This window comes from Populus trichocarpa, chromosome 1, assembly GCF_000002775.5.
Source record: "Populus trichocarpa isolate Nisqually-1 chromosome 1, P.trichocarpa_v4.1, whole genome shotgun sequence".
In the NCBI taxonomy this organism is placed as follows: domain Eukaryota; kingdom Viridiplantae; phylum Streptophyta; class Magnoliopsida; order Malpighiales; family Salicaceae; genus Populus; species Populus trichocarpa.
In genome coordinates, this window is record NC_037285.2 from 15,684,088 (window position 1) to 15,707,834 (window position 23,747).

Sequence of the window (23,747 nt, forward strand, 5' to 3'; positions counted from 1 at the left end):
GTTTTGGTAGTACATTTATGTTGATTTACTAATGGTTATTATGAGACTTGCATATATTGATAAGTATAAATATTGAGTTATTGTTTGATGAATGGAATGTGATCCAGGATGATTGGATCAAGATGGAAGTCGTAATGACATATAATAGAAGTGTTGTCGATAACTTGGTACCAACAACAATAGAGAAAACTCTGCCGAAATTTATTTTTTTTAAAAAAATCCCATAATTTTAGACATAGTACCCAATACTTGACATTGTTAAAGAAATGTTGGGAGATTTCATGATATTATAATTTGAGGGTGTTACAAGATTATTGATTATTGCTAGCACAATTAAACCCAAAATAAAACATTGCGAAGTAAAAAGAGGAAGTACTTGGCTTATAACAGTGGAATCCAGCTTCTTTTTCGGACCACTGGTGCAGAGTTCTACAAGATTCTGATAAGAAAAAAAATGACAGAAAGGGAATGATGTGAGTAGTGAAATCGGAGATCCAGTAAGGGGCTAGAAGATTCAATCAGTAGAAGAAAATCTCTTGATTGTTCAAACTTCAAAGAAAGAAATTAGGGCAAAAACTTCAGCTTTCCTTTTGCTTTCCTAAATTCCCTGAGTCAGATGAGTTAATATATATATACCGGGTCTCACCCGGGTTAGGGCGTGTCACCTGGGTCAGTCCAGGTCTGGCCAGTTTTTTCCTTGTGCTGACCTTTTGTCTTGCCCGAACCAGTCCAGCTACCGCGTCGACCCGCTGGGCCGGTCCGAGTTTAATAATTGTGCCAATAGCCGACATCTTGAATTTTTGTAGAGAGATTAATTGAAAAACATTTGTTAATTTTAATTAGAAATTTTGTAATTTATGTTTTGATGTTAACGGATGAACTAACGCCCGGTAAATGGGCGGGTGAACTAATGCCCCGTATTTGGGCGGATGAATAGATGAACTAATTTGGGCGGATAAACTAATGCTTGGTAATTGGACGGATGAATTAGTGCCCGGTATTTGGACGGGTGAACTAGTGCCCGATATTTGGGCGAATGAATTAGTTTCTCTAATGAGGGAGTAGCACCCCCGTGAAATGGCTAAGATTGGAATTAATTGGATGAATTTGGAGGTGTAAGATATTAATTATTCGCAATAAAGTGTATAGAAAAAATATTTTTATATGGGTGTAGCGAAATGATACATTGCATTTATTGATAATTATGTTGATAAAATGTTAATCTTATTTTCAGGACCCTTGCAGTAGTAGAATAAATCCTGCTTGAATATATGACACTTTTTGTGTATTTATATTGATCAATATGTATTTTGAGATTAATGAATGATGTAAAAGAGGTTGAATGAACCTTTTTAATTGTAGAACAAAATTGTTATATGTAACTAATGTAAATGTTATACTTAAAAATATATTTGTGTTATATTAAGTATTTACATTTTATCATAGTTGCTTATAGGATTAGAAATGTTAGAATGATAAGAAGAAGAAGAAGAAGAAGAAGATTTTACCCCAAATTTTTATATTTAACTAAGAAATTATCTCGGATAAAATAGTGGGAGCGTTACATTCATAATCTAAGTTTTTATTCGTTTTCTTAGAATAAATTAATTTTACAAGTTATGTAAACCTTAGAATTATTTATGTATTTGTTTTTATTGATTGCATCTTTATTATCGAACAATACATGTCTATTATTTTTGTGATGTACTGATTGGAATGAGGTTCAAGATGATTATACCATAATTATGATATGAATTGTGTGAGGAATGAAAATGTCGATAACTTGGTATGGTCCCGTTATAGAGGAAACTCTGCTGAATTTTTAGTAAAAAAAATAAAATTGAATCGAATAAAAATTAACTCTTATAAATAAATATGTTGTTTTTTTGGGTCGTGACATATATATTAGTGATTTAAAGTTTGTGCAAACTAGAGGTGAAAAAAAATATTATATTACTTTTATAGATAATTGCACAAGGTATTGTTATACTTATTTGCTTAAGAGTAAAGATAAAGCTCTTAAAATGTTTAAATGTTACAAAAATAAAGTTGAAAATCAACTTAACAAGAAGATAAAAGTAATAAAAATCGATAGAGGTGGAGAATATAAAGCATTATTTGGTGAATTCTGTTTCTAAATTGGTATTATCCACCAAACTACTACTCTTTATTCATCCCAATAAAATAATGTTGTGGAATGTAAGAACCGAACATTGAAAGAAATAATGAATGTCATGTTAATAAGTTTAAGAGCACCTCAAAACATGCGAGGTGAGGCAATTCTAGATTCATCACAATTAAATAACATTGTGGAATATAAAAACTGAACATTGGAAGAAATAATAAATGTAATGTTGATAAGTTCGGAAACACCTCAAAACATATGAGGGGAGACAATTCTAATTGTCAATTATATAATTAATGAAGTATATAAAACTGTGAATTGTGTATTTATTAGACATGTATACAATAATAATGCATATTGATTTCTTATACACAAGTCAAGTATTGAGGATATTCATCTTAGTATTATTATGGAATCAATGAATGTTATATTCTTTGAAGAAGTGTTTCCATCGAAGGAAGCACGAAAACATTATTGACTTAAGAGAATGAATAAGGCCAGCACAAGTAATCATCATCAATTAGAAGATGATGAAGTTGAGTTTAGAAAAAGGTAAAAAGGCAAAACGACCAAAACATTTAGTCTTGTTTTTTTAACATTCTTGTTAGAAAATAAACATCAAACCTACTTCAAGGTAATTTCCTATCTAGAAACTTCCTATTGGAATGAGGCAATCAATGGTGAAATTGAATCCATTATGAATAATCATACATGAGAACTAGTGGATTTTTCTCCTAGAAGCAAACCATTAGGTTATAAGTGGATTTTTAAAAGAAAAATAAAAGCTAATAACACCATTGACAAATATAAAGCTAGACTTGTTGTTAAATGTTTTAAACAACAAGAAGGCGTGAATTATTTTGACAGATATTCACATGTGTCAATAATAACTTCCATACAAACATTAATAGTCATTACAACTATTAACAAACTTGAAATACATCAAATGGATGCAAAAATAACTTTTTTAAAAGGTGACTTTAATAGAGAGGTTTACATGGAACAACCCGAGGGGTATGTTATTAATGGACAAGAAAAGAAAATTTATAACCTAATCAAATCATTATATGGTTTAAAACAAACACCTAAACAATGAAATGAAAAATTTGACAAGATTATGTTGTCAAAAGAGTTTAAAACCAATGAAGTTGATAAATATATTTATGTGAAAAATACAGATAAAAGTTGTGTTATCGTATTTCTCTATGTGGTTGATATGCTAATTTTTGGTACCAATGATCACATGATCAAGTCTACTAAAAAAATCTTAACCAACAAATTAGATATGAAAGAGTTGGGTGTTGTAGTTGTCATACTAGGAATAAAATTTCTTAAGACATCTAATGGATTTATATTGTCAAATCTCATTATGTTAAGAAAATTCTCGATAAATTTTCTAAAGGTGACAATAACATTGTTAAAATACCAATTAATGTAAGTGTACATCTATTTAAGAATAAGGTAAAAGAATAAACCAATTGAAATATTCTCAAATAATTGGAAGCCTAATATATGTTATGAATTGTATAAAGCCTGATATTGCTTATTCAATTAGTAAATTGCGTGGATTTACAAGTAACCCAGGTATGGATCACTAGAAAGTAATAAAAATAGTACTCAAGTATTTGAGGTACACCTTAGACAATGAGTTACACTATACTGGTTACCCAGTGATACTAGAAAGGTATAATAATGCTAATTGGATACCCGATACTAAGAATTCAAAATCCATAAGTGGATATCTCTTTATACTTGGTGGAGCAATTATGTCATGAAAATTATCTAAATAAACATGTATTGCAAGATCCGTAATAAAATCAGAGTTTATTGCTTTTAATAAACCTAAAGAGGAAGTCGAATAGATTTAGAATTTCTTAAATGATATTCCATGTTGGCCAAAACCAGTGCCAACTATTTATGTCTATTGCGACAATCAATCAATAATTGGAAGGGCACAAAGTAATATGTATAATTGTAAGTCTAGACATATATGTCATATACATAATACCGTTAAATACTTGATCTCGAATGAAATTATTTCTATTGACTATATAAAGTCAAAAGAAAATATTATTGATCCACTAAACAAAGGTTTGTCGAGAGTGCTTGTGTATAATTCATTAAGAAAAATGATCTTAAAACCTTTAAAGATGAAAAACTGTAATGATGATAACCATGTCTAGTTGATTGGAAATCTTAAGATCCAAGTTCAAATAGAAAACTAAGTTATATATCATTCTCAGTAGTAATAGGAAATTATATTCCCTATTTATTCTTATGATGAAATAAGTGCTAGTTGCAACGTAATAAGATGGTGAGCTAAGCTCTTAATGATTTTTATATCTTGGTACACCAACTGAAGTATAACATAATGAAAGTTACCTATATGAGTGAGCAATATAGTTGTTTCTTTAAGAATTTTAATAAAGGCTGAATTCTCTAAAGCATCTATGAATCCAAGAGTTGTTTAAGGCCAAAATAAACACAATAGTGAGAACCAAAGAAAATATCTAAGTAAAGAACTATATTAATACTATCGTCTTGGTTTACACAAAATCTGAATAGTTTATGACATCACATTCACTATTTAGCTAATAAATATAATATTATTTCATTACAAAAGTTTCAAAGCAAAAAAATCTATTCTAATGTAGTAATTTATCAAATTAGTATCTCTCAATAAATTTTTGAGTCGTTTTAAAATTGGTGAGACAATTTCTATTCATATGGGAGATTGTTGGAAATTTGTTTAAAGAACATGATTAACAGACACATTTGAGGCTAAATTAAAAACAAAGTCCACTTACTTTTAAGGTTAAAACTTTGTTGAAATTTAATCTTCAACATATGCTCTTTAACATAAAACATTAACATGATTTAAACAAATTATAAGTGAAAGAAAAATTGATCACAAATAACTCTTGGATAGAATGTTTTGGTGAAACCTAAAATCCTTTAAAGAACTCTATCCTATATTGGAAAGAATCAAAACTTTCCTAGTGTTTATAAAATGAATAGTTGAAAAGTTAAAATTGAACTCCAAGAGCACCCAAGCTTTTAGAGGGGAGAGGTCCTTGACAAAGCAGGTTTTAGACTTAAACCCATACACACACGTGTGCATTGCCCAACCCAACTCATGCTTAGGTTTAGGAGGCTTGGATTTAGGTTTGCGTTTATTATCAATAATATTTTGGGTCATAATATATTATTTTTTTCCAACTAAGATTTGGTTTTAGGTTTGGTCCATGAAAAACTATTTATTTTAGTCCATTGCTTGTCCAGTTCAACCCATGAAAGTAAACAATCTCTTCCAGAAGCTTTTTATTGCAAATTTGAATAATTTTTTCAACTTAAAAAAAATACAGAGTTATAGCTACTATGTTCAAATTTAATTATTGATCTCCTATGTAATCAAAGATTGATAATATGAGAATTAATTTTGATCATTCCCAGAGTTAATTTTGTAACTTTTTAGCTTTCAAAATTCATTATAAAAATAAGGAGTGAAGAAAGAATTTAAAAACAATGTTTTTCATATTTTTATGCTCTATTCATCACCCCCATACTTTAGTGTTTTCTTTCCATTTTATGTTTTGGTTTTCCTTACAAATCTAGAGCTTATATTCATTTTGTTTAGAGATATTTGAGTTACATAATTTTTTATTCAAAAACCTTATTTAGAAGTATATATAGTGTTGTTGGAATCTTGAAAAACATATTGCAAACATTCTAATTACACAAATGAAGAGCCATAAAATTTTAAGGATAAAAAATTCATCTTTGACAACAACAAAAGTTTCATTATTTTAAAGTGTTTCAACAAATAAGTACACTTTGTTTAATTTAAGTATAGTTAGTTTTATAATTAATATACATGCTAGGACTTTGATTTGCAAGTTTGAATAGATGATTAATATGCATGCTAATATTCTTTTATTATATTTATGCTAAAAATATGTTTGACATGAGTTTTATTTTTTGCATATTTATAGATTTAAAATTATATGCATTCTAGTCTTTCTCGAACCATTTTTGTGTTTTGAATGCTCTCGAATAAGACGTCGGTTAAGCCGGCAACTCCTCATAGTCGAAGTTCCCATCCCCTTTAGGTTTACGAGAGATTAAGGTATAATAAATTAAACATCTTTGCTTTGTAGTCTAATATATTTACAACCTTGAAAAACACATAGTATATGTTCATCTTCCAACGTATACTTGTTCACAAGCTGTTGCTTCTGCTCAGCAGTTAGCATATCCAGCTTCAGCTATAGGACATGCTTGGTGATGTTCACCAGCAGGTTATTGATCTGAATACAAAGCGAACCATCGCGTGAATGTCAAAAGCTTAAATGCGAAACCTTTTTAAATAAAAGTTATCAGGACAATAAGCGCCACACACATATATACAGAGGAAATGCTTATCGGTTGATAAAATAGCAATAGTATCACAGACATTATTAAAGAGTGACTAGCAAGGCTTCTAGCAGCAAGAAATTAGCATCATTCTTTAAATGCCTGGACACTCCTAATGGCCTGACAACGAATCTGAAGTATGAAAATTTATTTCGACTACAGAGGAATGTACTTGAAAAACCTTCACTTTGAAGGGAAACTTGTCCAGCTCTTTCTTGGCAAAGTGCTTCATTTTACTTTGCAAGATCAGTATCAGCTCATGTAGACTCTCTTTGTTAAGAATTTGACCATCAACAGTCCTGATATTAGCTGTTTTGATTTCATCAGTTCCCTGGAAGATGACAAAGGTCTGCAGACACAGTTCCGAAAGACTATGGCCAGAATTTCCATACAACTTTTGCCTAATAGAATGTACTTAAACAAGAGCTGCTCTCGTATCATAATTCCAACTTTACATGTTACTACAAGCAAGAGATTTTCAAGAAAACTTTAATCGAGGGAAAAAAAAAGCCATCCAGGTTTTGGACCTTTGGTCCCCCAAAACTCAATTTGAAGACAGTCCTTTCCTTCATCATTTTTGTATGGCCTGCACTGCTGTTTTTGCAGGCTCAAGACTTTTTAGCAATTCACCAAGCAACGTCTCCTATAAAGAACTAAACTTGTAAAATCGAAAAATGCTTACCCCTGGAATAAGTCATAAAAATGCAACAAATAAGCAATAAAAAAAAGTAGTAAAATTGAATTTCCTTTTCTCTTCGAAAAGAGTTCTTTATTAAATAAATAAAATAAATAACCATCATAAAACACCCTCTGGTTTGCATATGCACCAACCAATCTTCAGTAAAATAACTCAAAAAGCCCATCCTTTTCCTTTTTCTCTTCAAAAGGGTTCTTTAAATCAATCAAAACAAAATAAAAACACAACATTTTAAACATTCTACTTAGAAACCAAATCAAAGGGCAGTGACTTTAAATACAGTATAAAAAAATGTAAAAAAAGCTGCCACCTTTACCACCTTTACACTTCCTCTGTTCTCTACTCAAAAACCCCAAACAATTTTTTTTTTAAAAAAAAACTAATACATTACTGTTATTATTACAAAAAACCCATATCACAAACGAGATTAAAACATTCAATAAAAAAAATAGAATAATAAAAATAAGCACACCTTCTTGTGTCGATTGGAACGGAGAGAAACAGATAAGCAGAGGCTATCAATGTTAAAGCTATTTCCAAAAACAGAACGGAACTCAGCGAGTGAGCTCTGAGTCAGCCACGTCATAACCATGGTCTTCGAGGATTTCCAAAACTGTCCTTCAAGAAATGTAGTGCATGTAGCTCTGTGCTGACCCTTCTTCCACCAACTCCGTCAGCATCGGTCACGGAACAATGCACCTTGGATAGAAGCGCCGTTTCCCTTGATGGACTCTCTGGTTGCTGCCATTGTTAAATTATGTTCCTCTCTGTCGCTCTCTCTCAGCCTGAGCGACTCCCGTTATTTGTGTGTTTTTAACGTGAGGAGAGCGGGTTTTGTTCAAGGCATAAGGGTTTTGTAGGCCCATTTAAGTTATTCGGCTGATTCATATTTTGGGTTATAATTTGGGCCGACTCGGTGGATATCTGCTCCAACCCTTTGAAAAAACCCCACTTTTGCACAACCCAACTCCAGACGGGGCTGGGGTGGGTTTTTTTCTCCAAGATACATTTTTATTTTAGATGTTATCATTAACATTAATATTATTAATTATTATTATTATTATTATTATTAAAATATTGAGAGAGGTGTATTTTTATTGTAGAATACCTCACAAAAATACTATTTATTTTAATATTATTTTTTAATTTATTTTGTTTTTCAATTTTATTCCTTAACATTTATTTTTTTTTAGATTGAATTTCATGATTTGTTTCGATTTATTTTCTATAAGATTTTTCAAGCCTCTTGACTACATTTACATGTTAACCTAATTTAGTTAGTTGTTTCTATTATTTTTAATTTTATTTTGGTTTATTTTATATAAGATTATTATAATTTTATAATTCAAGATATGATTTTACTCAGATTATTTTATAGTTTTTTAAATTACTTTTACTTTTATTTTTATTCTGGATATGTGTTTTATGATTTTTTTGAACTAGTTTCGTTGCTTCAACAAAACTTTCATCATTCTACTTAAAGAAAAAAAAACCCAACGGTTTCTTGACTACAAAAGAAATGGGAACGCTTCCAAAATTTCCTAGGAGAAGAGAAGGTGAGTTGCCACATCGTTTCTCTGCAAATTACTCCATACAAGTTTCTAGCTTTATTATATTTGCCATAACACGATTTCACTACTACCTGTAAGAAACTTTGAGTTGAGCTATTCCTCGTCATAATATTCAACTAATAAAAATATTTATTTAAAAAAAATATTGCTGTATTATTTTTTCACTCATTTTCGAGTTAAAATCTTAGTTAAAAATCGTTATTTACCATGAATATTTTTTTATATATATATGGTTCACTCCATCATAAGTCTTTAATATTTTTATACGGGTGGTTTCATTGTGAATCCTATCACCAAAATTTTCAATAACAACTGATACGAATGAAAACAATACAATATTTTTTCGATGTTTTTTTTTCAAGAGAGAATCTCATCGCCCTCTTCTATATGAACATGTTATGTTTTGTGACATCTTTCAACCATGGTTATTCATTAGCACATAACAACTAATCACTAGGAATCAAGAGGAAGTGTTATAAAATCTATAATTATATATATTGAATATCTATTATAATCTCTTAGACTTCATGATTCTTGAGTTTAGTCTCTCGATTTTTCATGATACTTGGGTTTCCTAGTGTTCTTTAATGTTCTCATTTTTTTCTCCTATAAATAGACTATTTGCCATATATTCTGAGTATTAAAAAATATATAATAAAATGTATGAATTTTTTTTTAGTTTTATTTTGAATATGTATTTTCTTACTTGGTCTTTATTTTTTTTAACAAATACCAATATTTAATATTATCATTTGTGTAATTATTATCAATTATGAGAAATTTAATTATAGCTATTTTGGTTAAGAAGAAAATTATGCCTTAAAATTCTTTTTTACAATAAGGGTTAAAAAGTACATAACAAAGAAAAACTAGCTACATAATCTCAAATAACCCATTTCTCTCTATGATCTTCGATCAGAAGATACCTTATAAAATTAAGAGTCTTAAAGTAATGTAATTTGATAACTTATGCCCGCACTAAAGCCAGCCAATTTATCCCCTCTAGAAGTGTTCACCACAAGCATGAGTGATTTTGATGGTGTTTACGAGTGTGGTAGCGGTTGCTTTTCAAATTATTTTTCATTTGGAAATGTATCAAAATAATATTTTTTTATTTTTTAAAAATTATTTTTGATATCAGCATATCAAAATGATCTAAAAATACCAAAAAAGATTAATTTAAAGCAAAAAAAAATTAATTTTTTTCAAAAGCGCTTTTGAAACGCAAAAACAAATAGGTTTGATCTCCAATGCATGCACAACAGGTCTAGAGTCCATTTGTTTTTTTAGTTTTAAAAGTATTTTTTTAAAAAAATTATTTTTTGCTTTAAATTTTTTTTTTAATATTTTTATATTATTTTGATGTGCTAATATAAAAAAATAAATTAAAATAATATTATTTTATTATATTTCCAAATAAAAATTACTTTAAAAAATAGCTCTCACCGCAATATTAAACAATAACTCTTAATATACCTCACTAGCATGGCATGAACTCCAACCTCTTCATCATTTCTGGAGAGAACCCTAACCACCACCTGCAAATCAACTTCCAGTTTGTCTCCTGTTATTTAGTTAGCCAATGAGACGAACTAGAAAATTATTAAACTACAATAACTTGTTATTTTATCCTCTTCAAACAATTTAAACTTTAAGTAATATGTAGTAAAGCCTCTTTCAGATCAAGGTTATTTTTCACTTTATAAACATAATTAGAAAGTAACTTAAACTACTTGATCTTGAATAAGATAATATGCTTTTTTAATTATTGGGATTCTAATGAGGCTACAAAAATCACGAAAATATTCTGGAATGAATTATTCCTTAAGATTTTTATATATTATTCACAGTGTGCTCTACGATCTTCACTTTTAGATTGTAGTGACTTTTTTTTAAATGAATTTCTTCAAAGGTTGTAAATCTTTTTTTCAATAAATACTTGCACAATGTCCCGTAAAGACCCTTGAGGGTGTTGATTGGAGACCCTCTGAAGATCAAGTCAATACGATGTATTTTTATGTGGTAAAAAGACATTAATGAACTTTTATGAAGATAGAGAGGAAGAAGGAGAAGAAGATATAGAAGTTAGAAGAAGAAGAAGAAAAATGATTGTGCTTATGTCTCAAAGCATAAGATTTCAAACCTTTTTTCTGTATACTCAAGCTTTCTTTTATATTATCTAACGTGATACAACATAGGAGAAGTAAAGATGTAATCTCATAATCGTAAAATAATATTATTCTACTGCTCGTACCATCATATCTAATTAATATAAATATGAATTGCTTGTTTGTATTTAATGAGATGTGATGAGTATCGTAATTACTAGCCCAGATCCAGAGTATAGGAGGCTTAGTGTGGGGTTAAAGTTGTAAAATTTTCTTTGGGATAAATGAAGAGCGTTGCGTTATATATACATATAAAAAATGAAAATTGTGACTGTTGGTTTCTGAAATAAGTAAAAAAGCAAGACCTTTTATTTTATTTAACACGAAATAAAAAGACAAAAGAATGCCTATTATATGTTGGTGCAATCAAAATTAGGAATATAGCTGGGGACAGAGTGAATCCATTAAAGGGGAAAAAAAGCATGAACATGAGACCAATGGTGGTGCACTTTCTCCTCTCCTCTGGACTAATTTCATCCTAATTATTTTTTAAAATTATTTCTATTTAAAAATATATTAAAATAATATATATTTTTTATTTTTTTAGAATTTATTTTTAATATCAGCACGTCAAAAAAATATAAAAATACAAAAATAATAATTTAAAACAAAAAAATAAAAATAAAAAAACAAATAGGCTCTTAGTCCGTCCTGGTACCTACTCCAACAAAAATTAAACAACACATAATTAATATCTCTTAATTAGTGCTTCTTTTGAGTTCCCTTCTCCACATAATTATAATGAAAAATATGAATGCTGTTATCATACTCAACATGCTTTCGGCACATTTCCAAATCCATTGACAACATCACTCAATTCCACCCATTCTTGAAGTCAAGAACAGATAGACGAGATGAACTGGCCTGTATTCTAGTCGTTATAGCCTATAATTGAATGGCTAGTTTCCTAATCCTAATGCTATGAAGGTTCACAGAGCTCACAGCCCAGATGAAGTTTTTAGTGGATTGACCATTGGGGAATTTCTTGGTGTGCAAATAAACTCTCGAGACCCTCTAAGTTGACTTTAAATAGTGAAACATAGAGCATATATAGTAGTGCTCTGCAAGAAGCATCCAAAAAACAAGTCAATTTAAGTAATGATCATAGCTACGAAACCATAATTTGTGAAAGTGTGGCACAGTGCAAAGCAACGGTATATTCTGAGGATAAACTTCTCCACTCACAGCCTTCTTCTCAAGTTCCTTGAAAGACTAGAAAGAAAAACCTAATCTTTTGAAGTAGCTAGGGTTAGACCCTAGGCAAGCACTTCAGTGTCACAAACCAAATTTAGGAGACCATCTCGAGCGTTAGAGATTCTCTTAGATGGCATAGGCTAGCTTGGGGCCAGTCTTCGGCTTCGTTTATTGCTGGACATGTGATCGAGCCTCGTTGAATCATCACTTAAAATTGGTATTCAACAGTTCAATCCTCCTCTTTTTTCTTTTTTGCATGGGTGTTTCCGGGTTAACTTATACATATTTTAATTAATCTTTTAAAATTTTTAAGTTAATAATTATATAAACTTTTAATGATTCTGAGACTAATAATTTTTAAAAAATAAAATTAAAATCTTATCAGTTGATGTACACCCCTTATCATCTTTTATGATCCAGTTCAATCCTTTCCGTGAGTGGCATGGTGAAGAAAGCGAGCAGATTGCCATTTTTTTGTCCACTAGTTTGCAACCATCACGTTTTCCAGTGGTTCGCAAGTATCACGTTGCTTTAGGTTATTCTAATATATATATATATATATATATATATTTGAAATAAACTGATAAAAGTTGAGATAATATTTTTTTATTTTTTGTGTTCTTTAATTTTTTTCTACTGTGATCATCATTTTTTTATTTTTTTTTAATTTTCTATTGCGTTTACCTGAGATTAAGATGAATAAACGGGAAAGGATTAGTACATATTTTTATTTCTTTATTTCATTATGACTAAACAGGGAAAGGATTCCAATCCATAAAAAAAAAGCTAAAAAAGTGATTGTACATATTAAAAAAAAAGGATTTCTTAACACCTAAAAATTGCCTTGAATTGTTAATAAGAAAAAAAGGGGAAAATCTATTAATGTACCTTTATATATTACACATTTTCTCAGTTATACCATTATATGAAAAGGATAATTAATAAAAAAATCAATGGCATATTTGTAAAATGGTACGATCAACTAAAGGGGAAGTGACCATTCATTATTTAGAGTTAATTATAAAATTAAGTAGAAAAGTGATAATTTTGCATAGCTAAATTAACAAGCAAATTATTCAAAAAAATAAAAAAACAAGTGGAAATAAATGATAATATTTAAAATTATAAATAAAAATTAAGTGGTAAGGAATTTTAAAATATGGATATATGAAAGGCTCAGCACTATCTATTTTGATCTTGAGTGCTTAGATTAATAACCCTTTATATATATGGATATATGAACGGCTCAACAATACTTGCAGTTATAAATTTCAAAAGTGAATTTAAATCGTCAACCACCATAAAAGGTGCTTCAATTGAACAATGGAACGCTTTTCATTCCAAATAATAATATAATAATTTTAGTTATAGAACTCAGTTCAAATCGACAGATCAACCCAGGACTCAAATACCTTGAGCTTAAGCCGGTCCGAGCTTAAAAAAAAATAAAAATAATTGACTCAGCCTAAACAAGTCAAAAACCCAAGTTGAATTGCGACCTAGTAAACCCAGGGTAAAACCTATTGATTTGTTTTTGAATTTTTTTGGCCAAAACAACATCATTTGATCCTAAAAAAAAAATCAGGGTCAGCCTCTCGTCTCGTGACCAAGGTCTTATCTTGGTTCTAGTTTTAAAACTATGATAATAACCACTTTAATCTTTTCATGTCTTAGTTAAGCAAGTATGCAATTAATTTTTTTTATAAGGATATTTTAGGGATAAAAATAAAACATACTATCTCCTAAGACATATCCACTATGTATCTTATATTTTGAAAGTACAAAAACTCCCTCTAAAATTATCAAATAAATAAATTTATTTTTATGTCTCTGATTTTGTCTTTTTGAATAATTTTTTTTTTATTATCTCTGTTTTTTCTATCTCGAAACAATAATCAAACGCTACATAAATAAATTTGTATCAGGAGTTAATTTGAGGTGTTTAGAAAGACTTTTAAAAAGTGTCCTGCTATTATATTGCTACAATCAAATAGTAAGGATTATAGTTATAAACTATATTAGTGGCTTGTGCCATGTTGGGATTTTATTAATTTTTTTAACATAAAACAAAATATTCATACATTGCTAATGTATTTTCTAGCTCAATTTCTAATTAATTTAATATTGAATAATAAAATTAAAAAATAAATAAACAAATAAACGACCTAAAAAATAACTCGAGTAAACCCGTGTTAACTAGCTAAATCTGTAACTCAGATCATGAGATCTCGATAACCTTATAGAAAACAAATTGAAATAAATTGTGTCATCCTCTTCACGTTGGTGGGGAGTGTGAATTTTCCTTACTCTTTTCTCTCTTTCAGCCTAGAAATTCACCAACCCTTTCAAAAATTGATTGTATCCTCTAATTTATATTTCTATCAATTTTAACCCTTATTTTTTTATTATTATTTGTTTTTTTTAATGTATTTTTAATTTTTTTTTCTATTTCATCACCAGACATTTTATTTCATTAATTTTCTTTATCAAATTTGGTTCTTGTTCTTTTTATTGCCTTTTTTGTGTATTATTATATTCTTAATTTATTTTTTTTCAATCTCATACCCCGTCATTTTATATTTTACCCAATTTTGGTTCTTATTTTTTATTGCTGTTTTTTTATCCTTTTAATTTGTTTTTTCAATTGTTCCCTCAAAATTTTATTTCATTTGATTTTTTTTATCTAATTTTGGTCCTCATTCTTTTGATTGTTATTTTTTTTATCAATTTCTTAATTTTTTTTAATTTAGTCCCTAATTAGTTTTTTCATTTAGTTTTTATACCAAAATTGATCCTTATTGTTTTGATTGCTATTTTTTTTTATGATTGGAAATTTTACTTCGTGAGTTTTTGCGTATCTGCCTTTCTATAAGGTAATCATGGTCTCATAACCCAAACTCAATTTAAGTTCTATCTTTTTGAGGTCATTTATTACAAATTGATTTTTTAAATTTTTTTTCTTATTCAACATTGAGTTATTGAGCTTTGAGCTTCATTTTTTGTTCCACTTTTGTTTTTGCGAGTTTATTTCGATCTCATATCCTAAGAGTAGGTTAGTTGAGTTAAACCGGGATTGACTCAAGTTTTTTTTCTCAGTTGTTTTTTATGAAATTAATTTTTTTTCTAGTTTTATCCTTTGGCATTAAATTATTATCCCTTGAGCTTTGTGATTTTTCTCATTTTCTTTTCGTGGGGTTATCTTGAGTGTGAGTTAGTCAAATTAACCCGAGTTTTTTTTTTCTAGTTTTTTACATGTTAGTAAAATTAATCCGAATTAACTCTGTTATCATCATCTGAATATAATATTTTTATATTAGAAAATTTTTGACGGGTGAGCAATTTAGCACATGCCACCCCTCTATCTCTCTTGTATATAATTAACATTATTGTGAGGAGGTGAATTGGGAATCTCTAGTGATGGCACTCTGTGAACCGATCTCATCTTTCTAATGCCTTGATAAGAATATTCTAATTCAGCAAAAATGGTTCTAAAGAAACTCCACTAGTGATTAAATCTGGTTCATCAATTGTGGGAGCCATACAAGACAAAAGAATCTTTTCTGTGCAATTTATATCTGCCTTTTACTATCGGTTTCCAGGCAGAGGAACCAAAAGCCCCTACCTCTCGCCGTGTGGTCATTTGAGTTGAAAAAAAACACAAAGTGCCCTCTGGTTGGGTCAAAAATACATATTCTTCAATCCGGGTGAAGCTTAACTAACTGGGTTTTCACCTTAGAGATCATCAATTCAAGTGTTATAAATTTTATGGTTATTGAAAACTTATCTGATCGTAAACTTCAAGACCTCGAGGGATCAGTAAAGATACGCGTAAGCCAGTATCTATACCGCAATTTAAAAAAAAAATACATATTCTCCTTTCCGACCCTGAAATGTATGTTAGTGGTTCGTGGCAGAATTTTACAGGATGGAAAGTCAATGTGCAGGAACTTTTGACTATTTGCCTATACATGATTTTATGATGGGAGGATCGATTGATAAAATCTACTATTCTGCCACCTTTCCAATTGTTATTAATTTATGATGCCACCAGGAGAGAACGTCATGCCATGCCATGCTTAAAGCCTTGAATTATTACTCTTTGATGCTGTTAAAGATTCTAAAAGAGAGGAGAATCAGTTGTATACAATCTTGTTTATTTTTTTTGGGTTAAAAAGTGTTTCTTAAAAAAATTAAATTTTTATTTTAAATTAATTTTTAAATCGTTTTAATCTGTTGATATTAAAAATAAATTTTAAAAAATAAAAAAATAAATTATTTTAATATATTCCTAAATAAAAAAACTTTAAAAATAACCACTACAACAATATTAAAATAACAAATAAATCAGCCTAAATGCTAATGCGGTATCTAGCTGCCTTCAGAAGCAAGTTTCAGTCGGGAAATAATTTTTAATGCTACAAAATGGACCTCCCTGAATTGATTAATTCTTGCCGAATATGACTTGCGCTTGTCATAATAACACGTGTATTCTTCTGGGTACCATGTGTTTATTAAGCAGACACACTTTTTTTTTTAAAAAAAAAAAAACCGAAAGGAGCACTTACTTGTAAATGATTTGTTTGATTCTGATCTCTTTTTTTTCCCAGAAATAAATGTATATATTTTCAAGTCAGGTTTCGCATATTGAAATTAAGTTTTTTTTATTATTATTTTTATAACTACGTCATCTATTCCTAAATTAATACATTCACAAGGAATTATTTTTACCATATATTTTTTTAATACATTCACAAGGAATTATTTTTACCATATATTTTTTTAATACATTCACAAGGAATTATTTTTACCATATATTTTTTAATAAAATCCAAACTTTAAACGATAACCTGAGAAACTAATCTTAGATCTATATTGAGAGAAAGCTTAGTATGCAAGTTTACAAATCAAAATAAAGTAGTTAAATTTGAAATTGAAGTAAAATAATTTTTTAGTATGCATACTAAGATAATTGAAGTTGTAATTGAATAAAAATACATCCTAACATGTATATTAACACATACAAAAATTATAAATATATGATATTTACTTGTTGGAGATTTTTTAAAATTATAAATATACAAAAATGTTTGTGAAGGATTAGATCCTTTGTCTTTAAAAATAAAATACTAGTCACTTAGTGCAAAATATGTTATTATAAATAGTTTCATAGGATTTAACAATTAAACTTTTAAATGATGCATTTTTTTTTAAGCCTATGAAACAAAAAAAAAAAAGCAAACTAAAGGCAAACAAATCTGGAAAAATAGTAGAGAAAAAGGTAGAATAGAAAATTTTCTTTTAACCCCTTTTTATATTGATTTTTGAAATAAAATATGATTTATAATTAATTCTGATAATTACAATAATTAATTACTGTCATTTACTTACCTGATATAAATACATCAAAATTGATAGTCAATTTCACTTTGAAATTAAAATCATTCAAAAATTGAAGCTTATTATATAGATTGTTCATTCATGAGCTAACTAAAAAAAATGAACTCCTATTTACAGCAAACTTAAAACTTAGATATAAGATAGACCAGTGAAAAATAATTTTTCATGAGCTAAAAAGTTATTTTAATCAAGGCTTGAGGTCAGACATGTACTGAATCGAGCAAGCATATGACTTAAATCTAAAGTCATTTTGCTTAGAATTTCTTTTGGGCTCTATAAGCTTATTTTTAACTTTTCACGGCATAAATTACAAGAAAATCTTGTATTTTTTAAATATGATATAAAGAGTTTTAGGTTTTGTAAAACATTTTAATCAATAGTTTTTTAAGATTAATTTCTCATTTATCTATAATTATTTTAATCATGTTAAAGTATTTTATTAAAAAATAATTTTTAATAAAGTTCTAAAAATAAATGAATCATTCTTTTAATTTGGTCATAAAAATGATCATTAACAGGTTTTTTTTTTTTAAAAAAAATATTCTAATTTACAATAAAAAAATGGTTTATTTTCGGGTCTATAAATATAGATAAAATTTTGTTGTGCCCAATGTTTTATTTACCTTTTTTTTCCCCCATTAAATAGGATTGTTCGCGATGGTACTTTACCCTTTCTTCTATCAATTAAGTTGCCAATAGCAGTCCTCGAAATTTTAATCTTTTTAATATTTTATTCAAATCCTTTAGTCTCGAACAATTAAGTGTACATAGTAGAGAAAACGATGAGAATATTAATGCATGTTCAAGTCCGAGACAACAAAAAACATAAATTTAATTGTTTATTAAGGATTAAAGGATTTGGATTCAATTATATGCATAGTACTAGCTCGACTAAAATAAAATAATATTTTATTAAAAAACACAAAAGATAAAGATTCAAATATATAAGATACTCCATGGATTATTTGATTAGGTAGCTAGTTAGGTAGGTATCTAAGTGCCAAACTTCTTTTCTTAACTCATCAGTCGTTCTACCTCTTTGTTGAGTGTGTGACACTCCTCAGTGTCATGCTCGTTGTCATGATGAAAAATACAAAACTTGTTGAATTTTCTTGTGTTTGATCCGTCATTTATCAGGAAGTCTTTTCTTTAAATAGCAACTAGCATCTCTATCCATGTGGTGGTTAGATGTATCGTCATAAGCTCAGAGGATGTCATATTGCCATAAATGTGCCCTTTGGTGTTTCTTTTAGATGCTCTCATTGGAGATTAATAGTGTGGTTAAGACGTGTGAAAATATAGGTAACCTTGTCTGGTTATGCTAACTTTTTCCATCATGATGTAATTTTTTATTATATGTTTAACACCAAGAATATTTTTGTTAGGGTGACTGTATAATTTTTTCCAAAGAGGATAGTTGTATACTCTACTAATTAGAGCTTCTATAACTATGAGTTCAAGGAATCTTTCCATGTTGATCATCACTTCGTTGGACCATTGAAGATAGGCCTCAATATTTTCATCTTCTTGTTGTGTTACTGTAAAGAGTTTTATGATACTCTTTTTAGCAGGAATGCTTATGTTAAAGCAAAAAATTGGCTTGGATTTGAGATCATGAAAGTGGAGAATAGAGCCAAGCAATAGAATGTGATATAATGCACATACAAATCCATGAAGTGTTATTGGAAGAACTTTGCACATAGCATTAGTTTCTTATGTGATAAGTTCTAGGAGGCTTCTTATAATTTGTTTGTGCTCTTAAGGGTTTTTGATTCTCTCGTAGTTATCTAGACTGATTTTTATAGATATACGGTCTTTGGAGAGTTGAGTGTGTAACACTCTATAACAAAATGGATTTTGATGATGAGCACCGTGTTGTAGCTCAAGAACTTGTGGAGTCATGAAAGTTGTCTCACGCCTAGGTCTTTTTTTAGTAGAGTAAGGTGATGAAAATTGATGGTGACTAGATTGTTTGGAGTGTCTCATGTGAGCACAAGATGTGTAGCTTCTTTTGAGTGTAACTGTACGAGTGTTACTAACCTGCATGTCATTTTGTCTTGTTTCTCTAGGGAACTGAAGTTATATATGTGTACTTGGTGCATGTATAGGGGTTTGTTGTTGTGAAGAAGAAGAGTACAAACATGCAATTACATCGCTGCAATAACATCGTTGAGTAACTGAACTTGGTTACAAATTTGTTGGAGTCCTAAGGGAGCTGAAATCCTTATGGGGAGATCAGTCAATCTTCCTTGTTCTGGAGTTTTATCAGCTATGAAATGTTTTAGAAAAAAAGATGGAAATGAATGATCTGACCTTTTATTCAGGTCCTTACAGACGACTCCACTGATGAAATAATGAAAAAACTTCAGAGAGAAATATTGACTTTCCTTGTATTATTGTATTGTGTACATCTCATATGTTAAAAAGTGATGAAAAAATGGAAAATTTTCATAGAAAAATATTGACTTTCCTTGACTGATGAGTTCCAGCCCTGAGTCATACCAATATAACAAGTCCATCGTGGAAAGAGGGACACTTTGATGTTTAAGTCAGTATTTGAGTTTTTCTTAAGTGATAAATAAGTAAAAATTTAAGAAGATAAAAATTATATTTTTTTTATGTGTAAAGAAAATATTGTGTTCTCTATATAATGAAGAAGTGTAGAGGTAAGTTTTCAAATACTCCTCTCTCCCTCCCTCTTAAAACTTGAAAATATATAGTTTAGAAAATATCTGATAAAAATTATATTTTTTTTATGTGTAAAGAAAATATTGTGTTCTCTATATAATGAAGAAGTGTAGAGGTAAGTTTTCAAATACTCCTCTCTCCCTCCCTCTTAAAACTTGAAAATATATAGTTTAGAAAATATCTGATAAATATCTAGAAAATTATCTAGAGGAATATCCAAGAAAAGGTATTATTCATTAATAATATGAATAATAATAAATAATACCATGCAGGAAAAGTATTATTCATATGTTACTATTCATAAAATAATAAAATAAGATGAGACAAGGTAGCTTGGTCATACCAAGCCAAGGAGAGAGAGAGAAGGAAAGGAGAGAGAGCTACTTTGTAGCTTGAATGGGTTAAAAAAGTATTATTCACTTGTAATGAATAGCTTTTCACTCTCATACTAAAAAGAGATGGGTAAGAGAGAGGAATGAGAGAGGGGGAGGAGGTGACACTTGGTCTGATAGAGTCTGAGAACTCGGGACTCATTCTGACCGAGCTTTACATAATAAACATTATTCATGAATAGTATACGAGATTATACCGAGCTAAGAGATGAGAGGATAAAGAGAGGAGAGGATGAAGCTCGATCTAAATGAATATAAATAGTATGATCGAGCTTGAGATTTATTATGAATGAGCTTTGCATGGTAAATGCTATTTATGAATAGTAAATAAGATTAAACTAAGCTAAGAAAGAAGAGAGAAATGAAGGAGATGGAGCTCGGTTAAGCCATATTCCAATTGAGTATTTTAGACTTGGTTAGGCACTGAGCTTCATTTTCTCTTCTTTTTTTTTGTTGTATTATAAAAAAGCAATTAAAATTTTAATAATTTTGCATGTCGCATCTAATTTATATGTTACTAGACCAACTACTCTTCGATGCAGTTTAGATAAAAAGTTTTTTAAATTGAACAAATGACTATGTATATGTTTTTAATGTCTTTTTTTGTCATGAAGAAAAGAATTTTATTGTACATCGAAAAACTGATGTACACATTCAATTAAATAAAGTGGGAATCATATGTGCAAATAAATAAAAAGAAGAGTTGTTAACGCTAACTAAAAACTAAATTAGAAAGTTGAGAGATAGATATATATCAAGATATAGAATCACGTAACATGACTCACGAATCTGATTGTATTTAATATCATTATTTCTTAAAAACAAAATTTTAGTTAATCAAATGATATTAAAAACAAATATATTATAAAAGTGATTGAACAAAATTAAACAAACAAAAAACAAATATAATAGGGGGTTGCATAAAAAGAATGCATTCTAATATTATAACCTTATTCAAAAATAAAATAAAAAACAAATAAAATTTTATGCAAAAATATCTAAAAATATTAAAATTATTTATTTTAATTAACCTCAACCAAAATCAAATACCCGTTATGTCAGGCATCCAACATATATAATTAATTAATATAGTTTATTTAAGCTCAATTTAATTCAAATAAAAAATCAAATTATTAAAAAAGGGTTAGGCGTTGAGGCAGGGTGGCCTAGTGCCTAACCCTTAACAGGAAAGACTTTGTGTGCGGGCTTGCTAGGACAGACTCGCGCGTGTCTGGCCTATTATTTTCTTTTAAATAACCTAAGAGGCCTATTTAAAAATAAATAAAAACAGACAACACATCCTCTGGTTTATAATAAACCTGCCACTAGAGAGTGCCTGAAAAATTATGCATTGATTTTCTAAACTCAAAAATATATTTTAGCCTAAATATAAGAAAACAACACCTTTATATATATATATATATATATATATATATATATATATATATATATATAAAAACATATCTATCATCCTAAAAAAAACCCTATTTCGGTTTAAAAATACAAAAATAACCTGAATTTTTTTTTCTGTTCACAATTGATCTATTTTTTTCAACAATATTAAGGAAAATAAAAACAATGTAATGAAACTTCTCTTGTTTAATGAAACTTATAAACACCAAGAATGAGTTTTTTAGTTGTCAGGATGTGGATAATGAAAGCCCTTCCCTATCATCTACTATTTCCCAGCGTCTTTCTCTCTTTTCTGTGAACACGAGAACTAAAACGTAAAAAAAATAAACTCTTATATCAAAGAGTAAACTAGTCAAACTCAAGAGATCAAATTTAATTTTTAACAAAAACCTAATGCATAAAAATAGGAGTTAACATAAATAGTGGCATAAAAAAACCTCATTTCTTTACTCAATATCAATTTGAGAGTCTTTTGTTTTAATTTTTTTGATAAGAAAATTGAATATTTTTCCACAAAATGAAGTGTCAATCCTATGACAGATTATCTATTTGTGAATCACTAGCAATCAATCTTTAAAGTTGAACCCAACCTCTACAAATAAGATTAATATCAATTAACACATGCTATAAACTAAAAAAATATAAATTTGGCTATAAAGTTGGCCCGTAGGATTAGTCGAGGTGCGTGCAAGCTGGCCCGGACATCCACGTTAAATAAATAAATAAAAAAAAAATCAGTTAACACATGCTATAAAAACACACATGCTTTGCTCCCATTAGTTGTTTGTCTACAGATCCCCCCTCCCTCGATTTCTTTCTTTTCTTTTTGGAAAAACAATTAAGATAAACAAAAAAAGGTTTAAGAAAGTAAAATCCAGAAGAAGCATCTCCCTAAAAAAAATTGTTTGATATACATTATTCCCTTTTATTTCAATACAAAAAGACCTACAACTTGTGAGTAGTGACCGCACCAGGGTAGGCACATTCAAGTGATGATTGTATTTTATGTGTCGAAGTTCTTGATGTGTTTTCTGACAAATGGAAAACAAACTAATAAAGTTGTTTAATATATTCAAATTTCGAGATTAATATTAAAAAAATATTATTAAATGACTTTGAATACATCAAATTGATTGATGTGGAGTAATTAAAAGAATTAATAAATTATTTTGAATATATCAAGTTAATGTAGAGGTTGTTCTTAAAAGTTTCTCCAAATTTAATTAAGTTATAAGTTAGTATACGATACTTTTATTTATTGTTGAATTAAAAAAAAAGAAATTGACAATTGAATAAAAATACTATTTATTTATTGAACCAAACACCCCTCCATTAATTTTCTTACTTATTTTTGTGAAAACATCAGTTAATTGAAACTTCTTTTCACTTTTTTTCACAAGTTTCTAAGATCTTATTTAGTTTTATATTTTAAAAGTATTTTTTAAGAAAATTTTTATTTTAAAAGTATTTTTTTAAGAAAATTAAAATATTTTATTTTTTTATTTACTTCAAATTAATATTTTTTTGTGTTTTTAAATCGTTTTGATGTGTCGATATTAAAAATAAATTTTTTTTAAAAAAAATATATTATTTCAACGTATCTTAAAAAAAAACATTTAAAAAACAAAATCTTATTCTTTATTTGATACCATGCCGACTAAAATAACAAAACGAAAAAGAAAAGAAGAA

The 23,747-nt window shown here is 28.7% G+C and overlaps 1 long non-coding RNA gene across 1 annotated transcript; it reads right to left on the bottom strand.

Annotated features, from left to right (window-relative positions):
• Positions 1-6,529: 6,529 nt before the first annotated feature.
• LOC18094747 (uncharacterized) lies at positions 6,530-8,028 on the bottom strand. The gene is made up of 2 exons (XR_002979032.1): positions 7,708-8,028; positions 6,530-7,181 (listed from the first exon to the last, which is right to left on the bottom strand). It is a non-coding gene; the product is annotated as an uncharacterized LOC18094747 (long non-coding RNA).
• Between the last annotated feature and the right edge of the window lie 15,719 nt (positions 8,029-23,747).